This window comes from Staurois parvus, unplaced genomic scaffold (genome assembly GCF_062004578.1).
Source record: "Staurois parvus isolate SC_StPar_1 unplaced genomic scaffold, SC_StPar_1.0 ptg000850l, whole genome shotgun sequence".
In the NCBI taxonomy this organism is placed as follows: domain Eukaryota; kingdom Metazoa; phylum Chordata; class Amphibia; order Anura; family Ranidae; genus Staurois; species Staurois parvus.
The window spans coordinates 3211157-3225713 of NW_028318646.1; the positions used below are offsets into that span (position 1 = coordinate 3211157).

The 14557-nt window shown below is 36.3% G+C and overlaps 1 pseudogene; it reads left to right on the top strand.

Annotated features, from left to right (window-relative positions):
- Positions 1 to 6726: 6726 nt before the first annotated feature.
- LOC149443541 (U2 spliceosomal RNA) lies at positions 6727 to 6887 on the top strand (annotated as a pseudogene).
- Positions 6888 to 14557: the final 7670 nt, after the last annotated feature.

A 14557-nucleotide genomic window follows, 5' to 3' on the forward strand; every position in this document is an offset into this window, starting at 1 on the left:
AATCACATCCCTCTATAGTGTTTACTTGTCTCAATTAAGAGTACTAAGTGCCATTTCTGTCTGACCAGGTTTCCTGACAACAAGAGAGAAATGATGACAGGGGAAGGAACTCCAGTAGAGTGACAGCCTCAGCTCTGTTTCTGTGAGTTGTGTGAGGGGGTGTGTCTCTTTCCTCCAATCAGATCCCAGAATTCTGCTCACTGAGCTCTGCAGAGTGTAACCTCATCTCTCTGCCAACTTTTCTGGAACTCTCAGGTAAGCTGTAAATTCAGCACTTTGAGTGGATATAGAGAAGAGAAGACTGCAGGTAGACATGTACAACTTCATTTCTGTGTAGCACCTGAGGCCAGTCACTTCACTGAGTACATGTAAGGGTTTACAACCACTTTAAATGTGATTTGATACTTACCATGTTCATCCATAAAATGGCCACAGAAGTGGACATTTCTGATCCATGGTTTAAAGTTTGATTTTTTTTTATATTTATTTTTCTACCTTATCTCAGAAAAAGTTACTCAAGCTTACAAAAGTGTATTTAGTTACAAAGTCATTGGCCCCATTAGTCTATAGTCAAGGAGATAGTTGTATATTAAAATAAATTGAGCATTATTTCAATCTTCTCAATGAATGAGTGCTACAAAAATTAAAATTATCTGTGTTTATAAGTTAACTAAAGTTATTTAAAGTTATCAAACACCACACTAGGGTTCAGTGTCAAGTTTAGGTTGACCATGAGTTTCAAGTTGTTTGCTGCTTGAAAAAAAAACTGTGAAAAAAGCAGCATACCAACAGTTATACTGGGCCCCTTTGTTATCTCAGGGCCTATCTCAGTCATTGATGGCATACTACAGACGAATGTTGGGTGCTTGTGATCTAAAGCATAAAAGAAGTTTAAACCTAAAACATTAGCTTGGTCCTAAGACATTTATACATAAACGTAAAAAATTACCAAGTTAGAAATCTTACCTTGTTTCAATTGAATTGCTGTGGTATGATATAACACAGAGGTTAAATGCAAAGAATTTCATATGTTTGAACATTTACAGGCATATAGTATGTTCATTTTAAAAACTCCACATTTTGGGGACATTTTAAAAACTCTTTTTTGCCCATAACCTGCTGGGCCTTGGAAGCAAAAAACTATTCTTTTAGTAAATGCTGCAAAAATATGTTTCTTGTTCAGTTGTCCAAGTCAGCTATCTTCCTTTTTACCTTGTTATAAGTATAAAATACCAGAAAGAAAAATAAACTGTGTATTCTATTCCTGGAAACATTGTCTTTTTTATCAGACAAGTAATTTATTGCTTTTACTCCAAGATGAAATACATTTCTAACCTTTACAGGTATGATGTATACAGCTGCATATTTACAATTTCTAATGTTTAAAAAAATTGCTTTGTCATAATTCTAATACATGTCTTTTGTACTGCAACTTGAGTTTCTGTTAATATATGTGGCATGTTTATAATTCTTAAAATTGAAAATATGTTTTCTTGTAAAATAATTTCATTAAAGTTGCAACACAATTTACAAAATCTTAACTGCAGTTTCAGTTAAGAAACGATAGATCAGATAAAGTAAATACAGAGTTATTGTATAATATGCAGGCTTCTTATTTTTAGCAATACATCACCAGTGGCATATACAATTTTATCATAACTTTGCACATGCATGTTTTGAATAGTAATATATTTATTTACTGGTTTAAAGGCTGAATTAGACAAATACTTTCCTTTTGTACATGTCTACACTGAAATAAATGAATAAATCATTTACTGGAATACATTGCACCTCTTCAAAAGCTTTCAACTGCTGAATGCTAAAAATGACTTAACATCATTTGAGATGGATAAAACAATGAAGGTATGTGGGCTCAAAATTTTGTTGAGATAAAGCTGGTAAGAGAGAATCTGTATATATCTGTGTATTTTCTCCTGTCTGATCAGTAATGACCAAAGACTTTTTATTTGTCCATTTAGAAATAAAAAAATAATAACTGACACATAAACAAAAATTAATCTACCCATCTAATATGCCGCTATATGTGTTTCTTGATAGACTTGTATTAGGAAATAATTTGTTAAACAATCTGTCTAAAGTAAATTGAATTCTAATTGACATCAAGTGATAACTATATTTTGCTGACGCCTCTTTGAACTCCCTTAATTTATGAACCTGAAATCTCAGAGTTCAGTCACCCTGCTGATCACTAACCTGTTTGGGTATAGTTCTCATTTCTTTAGTTTCATGTGTTTGAGTATGTTGTTATCCTTGTGTACTCACAGAGGTGTTTTGTATTATTGTTATTTTAATATTTTCAGTGTGTCACCAATGTGTTCTTACAGACAGTTAATTTAAAAAAAAGTACATATATACAGCTCTTAAATGTACTTTTACATCTTTTTTGCAGGTTTTGCAGTTGGCATCGGCTACTACAATATTTGCCCTTTCTAAAATCCACAGTTAGGTAATATACCTACATAATTGTTCTTATATACTTTGATTATAACATGTGGATTAGTTACTGAATTGTGTGCAAAATATCCACTGGTGTTTCCTTTTTCCTAATAAGTCACTCTCTCGTGTTATGTTTTTTAAACCTTTTTCTTCATAAAGACCTTAAACAACAATTGCACATTTTTTCTTAAAAATTGTATACTGCCATGTTCAATGCAAACTTTAGGAGAAGATTTTGACATAGTTTTTGTGAACCTTTGCACATGGGCACTATTAAAAAAGGGACCAATTGCTGCTGCTGTGGCAAAACACTCACCCCAAAAATACTGGAGCATGCATTGGTATTGAAATGTTCACTTTTCTGTTAAGGGATAGTGTAATGGGTCTGTCATAACTGACTGTAGGTGTGTTGGGCAATATGTTAACCATCTGTTAAGTAAAACCTAGATTGCTGTCATATTGTGGTTTTCAGTAACCTCCAATGGATAAAGACACTGAGAAATGAGTAGATTGGCAGAAAAAAACATGTACTGTACATGAAATAGTGATAACTTTCATGGAACCTAAAATGTTAATTGCACATGAACCTTCTGCAGTTTAAGTCTGCCACTGGCATAGTTTACAATAATAATGGTATAATATACCACTTTAACCCCTTTTGACACAGAGAGGAAATATTTATAATGCAGATAATATGCCTTCCATGCTACAATTCAGCCAGGCTTTAGGCAAGAAGACTTTTAATTAGTCTATTTGATGTAAGACACCATTCTAGTAAAGTACATTTTTATAGCGTGAGGAACTGTATGTTAGGGCATTAGTAAGGGAAAATTAATAGTCTGGAACCATGAGAATCTTACTATCTGAATATTGATGATCACACATTCTGAGTCTCTCTGGAATAGTGAGTGTGAGGTGTTGATCATTGCTGCTCACTGATAAGCAAAATATTTCCGGAGCGTGAAGAATTCTGTGGTGTGTGTCAGAGGGATAAACCATAATCTGCATCAGCACACTAACTTCTCTTCTGCCATTTGCATTGAAAATCAGGTAGAAGTTATGCTAAGCTCTCTATTATAGCCTCATGTATGTGAAAGGTCTTCCCCTTCATTTGAATAAGGCCTCTTATGCATGTGCAAAAAAGCACATTTAGAAAGGGACATCCTTTAATTAGAATGGCATTTAGAAGCAGGGTCCTTAAATGTTCCATATTTTATTTTTTTTTCTTTTATTTTATGTCAAAATTCACCAGTGATTTTTAGATGCATCGTACCAGGTATTTTCGTGACGATGACTAGTTTATGTATAGAAATGATATGCTTTAATAGAGCACAGAAGTTGGCTCACGTGACAAGCTAGATTAACAGAAATTTAAATATGGCTTTTTGATGAAACTCTTTAAACATAGGATTAGTTTTACATTTTGAATACTGTTTCAAATAACAAAAGATCAAACAACACTTTCAAAGGTTCTACTGCAAGAAGACAAAAAAAAAAAACTATTTCCAGTGTAGCAAGTGAGGTTTTCAAAATTGTTTCACAAAATGTGCTAGTAGTATGCATAAAATATTTTAAGACAATTTTTGTTTGCATACATTTTCACAGGCAAAATTATTTCATACTATGTTTAAATAACCTATATAATTATGTAGATGGGGTATTTTCCATTAAAAAATGTTTTTTTACAGTCATAGTGTGCTTTAAATTGGATTTTTTAAAAGTGTTTCAGGAAAGAATAAGATTATAATGCCCAAGCAAACCGCTGCATTTTAAATTCTCAGATCTGCTTGATGGTGTATTCCTTTTAAATGTATATTAAAGCAGCTCATTGAAATACCATGAGCAATACACATATGCATGGTATACTGTATATCTATGGCAAATTATAGTACCCATGTCAGCTATTAAAAACTGGCAACAAGTTATGGAAAGAATACAAAAGCAATGCCAAAATCCAGGAAGTGTTTGATTTTAAAATGCCTACTATGTTTGCTTTTGCACGTGAACATTGCATTAAAAGTGCAATGTAGAATAATCTTGTAAGTAATCCCCTCTTAGTTTAGTGTGATATATTTCCCAATGCCAGTACTACCACAGATTGAAGTAGAAATGTCTAAAAGATACGCTGAAATGTGAAATATAGCTTCAGCAAATGATTGTCAGTATATGCAAGGTCTCTATTTTTACTGAAATTAGAAACTATGAATGAGCTTCAGTTCAGGTCAACCAAGAATCTGACCTGAATCCAAGAAGTTTGCAGTTTTACAAAATGGTGAACTATTGGGAATGTTTGCTGCCATAGCAACCATTACCAATTGTGCACTTTCTGTCCTCTGAACTGTTCTTAAGTGGCTTGGAAGGCCAATAATGGGGCTTTCCAATATGCCACTCCCCATGTCAGGCTTCCAAAGAGCCTTTGTTCTATGTGTTGGGACAGATATGGAGTAGTTAGTAAAAACTCACAGAAAGCAGGGAAAGTCAAATGTTGGTGCTCAATGCTTTTTGCTGAAAAAATGCCTCTCTATCTTTACATACAGTCATAGAATGTACTTTTGTACAGTTGTCTAGAAGATTAGGGAGAGATTTTAGAGTGTTAACAGGGACGGTCAGATACTGGTGCTGATGGGTAAAACTATTTTTACTTTTTTTTTACATGTAGTCACAGACAAACTTGTGATCTGTTGCACAGTGTTTTAGCAGAATAGTGAGAGATTTTCATGGAAAGTTACATGCTAGTGATGATTGGGGAAATCCTCATGTTTTGAGTCACTGTGTGTGTTTTGCACACTCCTTTAACAGATTTTGGAGACATCCCAGAGTATTTTTTTTCCAGGCAGATATACATTTTATTGTGTGTCACAACAATATCTTCAGTTGCTGTTTGGTTCTTTTTTATTGTATATTTTTTCCTTCAGTTTGGTTAAAAAAGGGAGGAGGGTTGTGGTTTAGTGTTTAGAAAAACTGTTTAAAGACTGTTCATGTACTCAATAGAATATATGGTGTGGGCCATGTTAACAAAGTGGCTTAGTTATGGTTTTAAAGACCATGCATTTACTCACTACAATGCTTGGAGGGTCTGTTTGCAGTGAAATAAATACAAAAATTTTTTTTTAATGGTTGAACTGGATGGACTTTTGCCTTTTTTCAGCCAGACTAACTATGTAACTATGTAACAATAATGCTTTTTTTAAATTAAAATCTGATTAATGTCCTATTGACAAAGCTATTTTTCTACTAACAGATAACAAATGACTAATGCTGATTTTAAAATGGCTGCTGGAGTTCTTATACAAATAGGAGCCTAGTGCAAGTAATTTCTCACTTCAAATATAGGTTCTACAATCTTTTGGCTTCTTTTCTGTGATTTCTACATTTTAAAATGGATGTTGGGTGTCCTGTTCCAATTTGAGCCTAGTTAAAATACATTTTTACTGTGAACATAGATTCCACAACCTTTTGGGGGTGTTGTTATAGGAATAAATTATACTTTTATATAGCTTTCTAGATTTAAAATTGACTGTAGGGTGTTCTGTTTAAATGGGGACATGGTGAAAAAAATCCTATACTTCAAACATAGGCACAATTTTTTGTGAGCTTTTTTCCTGGTTATAAATTACACTCTAATGTTGATTTCAAAATGGCTGTTGACAGTCCTGTTTAAATTGAAGCCTAGTTCAAATACTTTATTATTTAAAATGTAGGTACTACAATCCTTTGAGGTGTTTTCTTTGTGAATAAATTACACTCTAATGTTGATTTCTAGATTTATTAATTCCTGATTTTAAAATGTTTGTTAGGGGTCCTATTCTAAAATGGGGCCTTGTGCAAATAACGTCATGCTTTGTGGGCTTTTTTTTTATGGAAATAAATGACACTGTAATGTTGATTTCTAAATTTAAATGCTCAGTTGACCTTTGGTAATGTGTTACATGTTACACCTGTATTTATGGCGTAACATGTAATTGTTACTATGCACCTCTCCCCACACTCCCTGATCCCCCCAATGACACTGGGTGGGGGATCCTCTCCCCACCACCTGTCACAATTTAAATATGGTGTGGTTGTGCAGGGCTCTATCAGCACAGCCTCGCCATTTATTCACACATATCGGTGAATGAATGAAATACAAGTCCCATATCCCATCTCAGCAGTTGGCTTGTAGTTCTCAATGAACTGTGAGGGCACTGATGAGACTTCTCATAGTTTGTTACTCTTCCTGCACTTCAGTAACCATTTCCCCTCATGGGAGGTACAGGCAGACAGTTGTATTGAGTATCTCGGCCTTTTGGCTAAGATCAAGTGTAGTATCTGTTCTTATCAGTGTCCAGTGGGGGTGCTCCCGGCCATTCTAGCTTTGCGGGGATGGCTGTTGTGTAGTACCCTCACTGGTATGATGGGGGTCTGGAAGGCCAGTATCGGGGGGACAGAAACCGGGGAGCGCCACGAGTTAAGCTGGGGCCCTGGGAGTAATTCCCCTGAGAAAGCTGGAAGGACCCAGTACCTCCTGATTTGGACAGATCTACCTTGTCTGGCCAGGGGCTGGGAAGGCAGAGAGTCCGCAAACACAGTGCTCCCTGAGTAGTCGCCTCAGGGGTGCTCTGAGTAGCACTTGGGTGTGGGACCGTGGGACCCCACGTTGCGAAAGAGCACATGGTCACTGAGTTTAAACACTTTTTGCACTGCGCCTCTAGGACCGGGCCTTTTGGCCAAGTCCTGGGCAATTTTTTTGCTACAGGCCTCAGGGCCTGGTCAGTGCACGATTTGGCACGACCACTTTTTTATTTTTATAGATTTATTTAATTATTTATTTATTTATTTTTCACTCCCACGTTTGTCACTTTTTACTTATGTGTGTGTTTTCTTCACATGATGGAGGGTGTGGGTCCTCGGGCCTGCCCTGAAGTCTAGGGGGAGGATGTGTGGCCTTTTGGTTCCTTCCTCCCCTGTCCCTAGGGGGTTTTCTCTTCGGGAGAGCCCCCTGACCAAGTACTGGATGTCCGGCTTCGGCTGGGCATAAGGAACGGTGGTCCACCAGGCCTTTTGGCCAGGAGGACCAAATGGGAACCTTGTCCCTGTCAGGAGCTTCGTGCCCCGGGGGATCAGGGTAGTGGTCCAACCCCTTCGGGGGTAGGAGAAAGCACACCCCTAAGTGCACTTTTTGTGTGGTGTTTTTGCACTTGCACTTTTTTGTGAAACCCTTACGGGTTTTTCGTTGTAGTTTGCACGTTTGAGGACTTTAAAAAAAAAAAAAAAAGTTGTATTGAGTATCTGCAGGAGCCTGGACATTGCACCCCTGATCACAGGTGCAATGCTCTGCAGACTCCTTAGAAAAAAAAAAAAAATGCACATTTTTTACCTTCATTATTATTATTTTTTTAAGTGGACTTTTCCTTTAAAGATGCTGTTGGGGATCCTTGTGACAAAAAACTTTATACTACAGATCTGGGTAAAATAATTTATAATTCTTTTTTTTTCTGGGAATAAATAACACTATAGCGTTGATTCCTCAAATGGCTGTTGGGGTCCCTGTTCAAATTGGGGCCCAGTGTAAATAATTTAATACTGTAAGCATAAACACTACAATTATTTGGATAAATTATCCAAACATTTTAATGCTGATTTCTTGAATTTAAAATGGTGAGTGGGATCCTGTTTAAAATGGAGCGTAGTAAAAGTGATTAACTTACGGTCTAACTTGATTTATCAGTTTTACAATAGATGGTGGCCTAGTACAGGTAATTAAACGTGCAGGCACAACAAGGATTGTTTTCTTCTAATGTATTGTACTCTAATGTTAATTTCTATAGTTTACAATTCATAATAGGAGTTCTGCTCAAAATATGTCTAAATACAAATTATTAAATACTGGTCACATAGGCTCAACAATATTTTGGTGTCTTTTTCTGCAAGATGCCTTATAGATTGTAAAATGGATAGTTGGGGTCTTGCTAATAAAAGGGCCTAGTACAAATTTTTAAAGACTGTGACTGTAGGTACAAACATATTTTGAGGACCATTTTCTGTCAGTATATTGTACCTAGATGTTGATTTCTACATTTTACAATGGATGGAGGGGCATGTGCTTAAAATGGGGACTAGTGCAAATGATTTATTACTGGTATTGCAATATTTTGGGTGCATTGGTTTCTAGACTGAAAAATAGATGATTGGTGTCTAGTTTATAATAGAACCTAGTGCGAATGATTAAACACTGGGAATGTAGACACAACAATATTTTAGGGCTGTTTTCTTTGAATTTATAGCACTATAATATTGATTTCTATATTTTACAATGAATGGCTAGGGTCCTGTTTAAAATAAGATCTAGTACAAATGATTTATCATTGGGCATGAAGGCACTACAATGTTTTGGGAGCTTTGTTTTATATTACATATTAATGTTGATTTATAGGTTGTAAAATGGATTGTTGGGATCCAGCTCAAAAGGTAGACACTACAACATTTTGAGGGATGTTTTCTGTGAATAAATAAAATTTTAATGTTATTTTTTATTTATTTTAAAATGGCTGATGTGGGGGGGGGGGGGGGGGGTCCACAATGTGGCCTGGATCAACTGATTAAATACTGGAAACATAGGAGCTACAATTTTTGCTGATTTTTCCAGTGAATATATAACATTAGTCCTAGATTGTAAGCTCGAAAGAGCTGAGCAAACTGTTGGTGCTTTATAAATACTGTATAATAATAATAGTAATGGCTGGTAGGGGTCTTGTTCAAAATTGAGACCAGTAAAAGTGAATTACTAGTGCACATGTAGGCACTACAACAGGACGGGGACAAATTACCAAACAATGTTTTTATCCTTTTTCAGCTAATTATAGTATACTTTCTCAGTCATTGGAAAACCGCCACTCATACCACTCCTACCATTAGAAAATGGGTAGAAGAACTTAATTCAATCATGAGGATAGAGGAGCTAACTGCTAACCTGCACGACATATATCTAAAATTTGTGACTCTGATATCTTAGTTATGCTGCTTTGATCTGGCGATGCCTCATTCGGGACTTTTCCTTTTCTTATTTCTCTTCTCTCCTTTTTATTGTCTGTGTTTTTTCTCTTTCTGCTTAAGGCACTGGCTCTGCATGTGCATAGGTGCTAATATTGTTAGTACTGTGAGTAGATCAAATGTTTCCACAGCCTGCACCATACTCATTTATGTGGCATACTTTGTAATGATGAGGCTTTATGAGGATGAGGATAGTGATGGTTTATTAACACTGTGCACAATGTAGTTGATAGATGCAAATGGAAATACCGCAGTGCCTATTTCTATGTTTCTGTACATCCTATTGGCTGTTTACTGTTCCAGCACTTTACTGCCTCCTTTGAAAACCAAATCCAAGGGTGGAGCATGCGTGGCACAAAGCTGGACAGAAATCTGTGGTCAGAGCTTGCAGGCAATGGAGACTTCCATCGACTCCCCAGGGCCATCACTTTTCATATGCACCCCTGGCGGAACACATAGCGCATGCCGATGTCTAAAAGCAATCACAAAAAACCCACTCAAAGATCCCTAACAACCTATCTTCTTCGAGTATGTGAACAAACTAAGATGGACACCTACTCCCACAGTCTCTGCTTCACAGACATACTCAATTAACAATGCAATTACAATTAACTAATGCAATTAACTAATTCTGATCTAGTTGACAGCTTAACTGCAATATATGAGAATATGGCCCACAATTTCCAAATGGAGTTAAGCAAATCTACCACCATGCTCTCCCAGTAACTGGCGGCCCTAGGCAGCAGAAATGGCATTCTAGAAACCTAATATGATGAGCTCCATCTGGCATGCTCAGATCTTTGTAAAGACCATGAAGCATTATCTGAGATTGTAGCACAGCAACAAACACATTTGTAAGACCTGGATAAAAAAGTGAGCACTCTCAATAAAAGCAGCTATTGCACTACAGGTAACCAGATAAAACCTCAATCAAAAGTGTAAATACAAGTTCAGCGCTAATAAATAAATGGTACTAATGTCCGTATAAAGACCAGATAAATATATAAATATGTTGGATAAATATATATAGTTCATAAAGTGACAATCTGTGCATTAAGTGTCAACTGCGGTGATGCTTCAGTACTTGTGCTTGAAAAGTGTGGTAAGAATACGCACTCACCAGATGCATAATGGAAATACGCATATAAATCAATATTCAGAGGTCCCCTTTAAGGAAGCGGATTAGGCCAGTCAAAGAATTATCCTCCCTCTGGGTGGTATGTGGTACGTCAGGTACTTCTGGATAGTATGGGGATCCAATCAGCCAGAGGTCCCCTTTAAGGGATGGATGGGTGTAACAACCTGTGTTACAGGAACTTCCTCCTCTGGATACTGCAGTGGATCACGGTTCTGGGGTGGGCTCTAAAAATCAATATTTCCACAGGGGAGACATACAAAAGGTGCCCATAGTGTAGTCGGTGAAATAAAGATTTTATTCCAGACGTGCCACACATGTCTTCAGAGGGAAACCAATACCGCCATGACGTGTGCCATCTGAATTTATAGGGAAGATGGCGCCATCTTATTGGAGAGAGAAATGTGCATGCACTCATCCGCGGGCCATTTTGCCATGGATTTTCAGAAAAAACAACAATGTCACACCGAGGGACTATATATTACATAATTATTGACTGCCAAATTACAAAATCACCAATAGTCCAGCAATGCAATTCAAATTACTTTATAATCATATACAGTTATATGAAATTTAACAATTGTAGCCTACTCCTTAAGCGGCCATCGAGTATATTGTAGACCATGGAATTGTGTTGTAGGTAAAAAGAATAAGCCCCAATTATATAGATAAGGGAATACATATATATAAGGTGATCTAAGGGTGATATTTGATACAAAGGTGCTTATATAGTATATAACCATTATGAAATCTCATAATGAAAAATTTGTTTATGGAGCCCCAATAACCATATAATATATGTAATAGGGAAATGATAAAAAGAATATATATGTTTGGATCAAAAAATATAGAATAAAAATAAAAAATAAATTAAAATCCATGGCAAAAACCTCCATTATCCTCATGTAAAACCACATAATATAAATTGTAATTAAAATAATTGAATAGTATAACTCCAAAAATAGAATAGGGTAAACAAAACTAAAAATCTAAAAATAACAAAACTAAAAATATTAAAATCAACATGTAAAGTAAAGAACTAAAATGGGAGGACAATGCTGGGATAATAAAGATCCATATTCATAAATACAATATGGAATCAGATAGGTATGAAATACATATAAAAACTAACAAAATATCTAAATGCTTCAATAGTAAAACTGGTAAAACTGGTGAGTAAAATGTACTTAAAATCATGTTTATAACCAGTAAACCACAAAAAAACCTTAAATATATGGACCAATATAAACAGATCTAGCTGTTATCAATAAAACAATTCACATCCACCTCTATGTTGTGTCCAGCAGGGTATAAAGTGCCTAACTCAAAAATGAATTTAGTTTAGTTACTTGACGGTATTAATCTAAAGCTTTTATATATTGTGTTATATTGTTTCCTCTTCTCTTTTTTCTTTTTTTTTGCTATGAAAGGCTACATTGCCTGTCATGCTGTATTGGGCATTTCTATTGTCTTTGCCCACATACTTTTTGCCTACATTCTGTATGTATATTTTATTACCTTTCTTAAAAAAGAAAAAAAAAAGAAAAACAAATCCCCCAAAAAAGGACTGTGTACCTAACACACCATACACCTGATTATTAAAATGCAGTTAGTCCAGCTGAAAAAAAGGCAAAAGTCCATCCAGTTCAACCAAAAAAAAAAAGTTATAATTCTATACCCACAGTTGATCCAGAAGAAGGCAAAAAAAACAGCAAAGCATGATCCATTTGCTCCTGCAGGGGAAAAATTCCTTTCTGATCCCCCCAAGAGGCAATCAGATATTCCCTGGATCAACTTTACCTATAAATGTTAGTATCCAGTTATATTATGTGTAGCTGGAGAGAATGTCTACAGGGAGCTACTATGAACGCTGCAAGGGAGGATTACTTCACAGATTCGCAGGACTCGCAGTAAGGATTCCCATACACCTGGTGAGCTGACCTGTCCATCCCTAAAAGGTCCCCGGTTACTTCGCCATCACACACCAGCGGTTACAAGATCCAGGCGTATTCAGTGAGCGATTCATCTCCATTCCTGACCAGACCTTGATGATCCTTAGTGACTTCAGGATATTTATATACAAATGCACATTTGATTATGCGCTCTGGTGAGTGCGCATTCTTATCACTTCTGACTGCACAAACACCAGTTTCTGGTTGGAATAAGGAATCATGTTTTCTGACACCGGCTACGAACTTATTTTACTACAATTGTCACTTGTATCTGTGATATATTTTAGCGCTGCACTATATTTTAATTTGTCTGTTTGAGGTTTTTTTTTGGTTACCTGAGTGCCTAGCAGCTTTTTAGTGTGCTTGCAACTACATATTATCTGTATAGTTATATTATGTGTATCTAGGAAATAACCCAGGCCTTTTTTAAATCAATCCACTGAGCTGTCCAGAACCAACTCTTGAGGGAGTCTATTCCACAGTTTCACAGCTCTTATTGATGTGATGAAGGCCCTTGTAGACATGCCACATTCTTAGATATCAAGGGAGTGTATAAATGTAAGAAAAACTATGTCTTACCTGTCCATACATCCAACAGGGCCAAAAAGATTTTACAGTGAAAGGAAAACCTATAAAATCTCAGGTTTTCATAACTGCTCATCACAATACATTGTTTATTATCTCATTTGCCCTTGCAATCTATGTTATGTAGGCTGGACTATTAGAACCCTGAGAAAGCAATTTGGGGAACACAGACGCCTCATTGAGAATGGTGATGATCAGCATAGTGTCCACCAACACTTTCTGGAACAGCATGACAAATATGTATCTGGACTGTTCGTATGGGTGACCAAATCCATATCCAGCTCTCTCCCTCCAGCCGAACGCTATAAGCGTTTGTGCCAATGAGAGACATTCTGGATCTATACTTTGGGTATCCTTGTGCCAGGAGTCTTAAATGAAGAAATGAAAATACATACCTTGTTATAGCTAACCTTTAGCATCACTCTTTCTTTATATTACGCTTTATAGTAGCTGTTTTGGAATTATTCCATGTTTAACCAACTGTAACTATTTACATTTTCAGGGGACTTTCTTTTGGTCAACCATAATGGTCTAAAGGACCGCAGTGACTTGTGGGGAATCTGTGAATATTTACTATAGTAAGTACAGCTTTATGACACATGTTAATAATACACTACACATGCTTTCCATAGGTCCTTTTATGATACTGTTATATATATTTTAAAAGTTGTATGTATACATTTTTTACTGGATCAACTCTGGGTATAGGATTACAACTTTTCTTTGTTTTTTTTTATTGAACTGGATGGACTTTTGTCTTTTTTCAGCCAGACTAACTGTGTAACATTTCATATACACTTAATTATAGATAATCAGATATTTCCTCCCTTTTATTTTATGCGTACATATATACTTTAATATATTCTAATGTATTAGTGATTTTATTAATTGTTCCATGGGCATAATTCTATGTATAGATATATGTATGTACATTGGATGCACTACATCTAGTTCATTATGTATGCCCAGATATGTTTACTCCTTGCTTTCTCACTCACTGGACCTGCTGTGCCAGGTAGTCCTCCAATTAATACCCCTTATATAAATAGGGTGCTCGTAATTCACCATCCAGGCCTTTAGAAGGACCTGAAGGCTCCAAGCGTGTAGCCTTGTCGTTCTATGGTGTTCTTCCCTCTTCTGATGATGTCACATCTGCTTGCTGGGTGCATTCCACATTGGTCCTTAGAGCTTCTGGCTCCGGCTGCAGTGGCTTGAGGCTTACAATCCATCTACAGCAATCGCATCCCAGGCAATGGAGTTGTCAGATTTATGACACCGGCAACACACCTTATCTATGTCTGATGGGCTGTTTCTTTCTTAAGACAAGTGTTTTTAACCTATTTTTATTAAAATACTAACTTATACTGCACTTAGAAGGCACTTTTCCCCCCACCCCCCT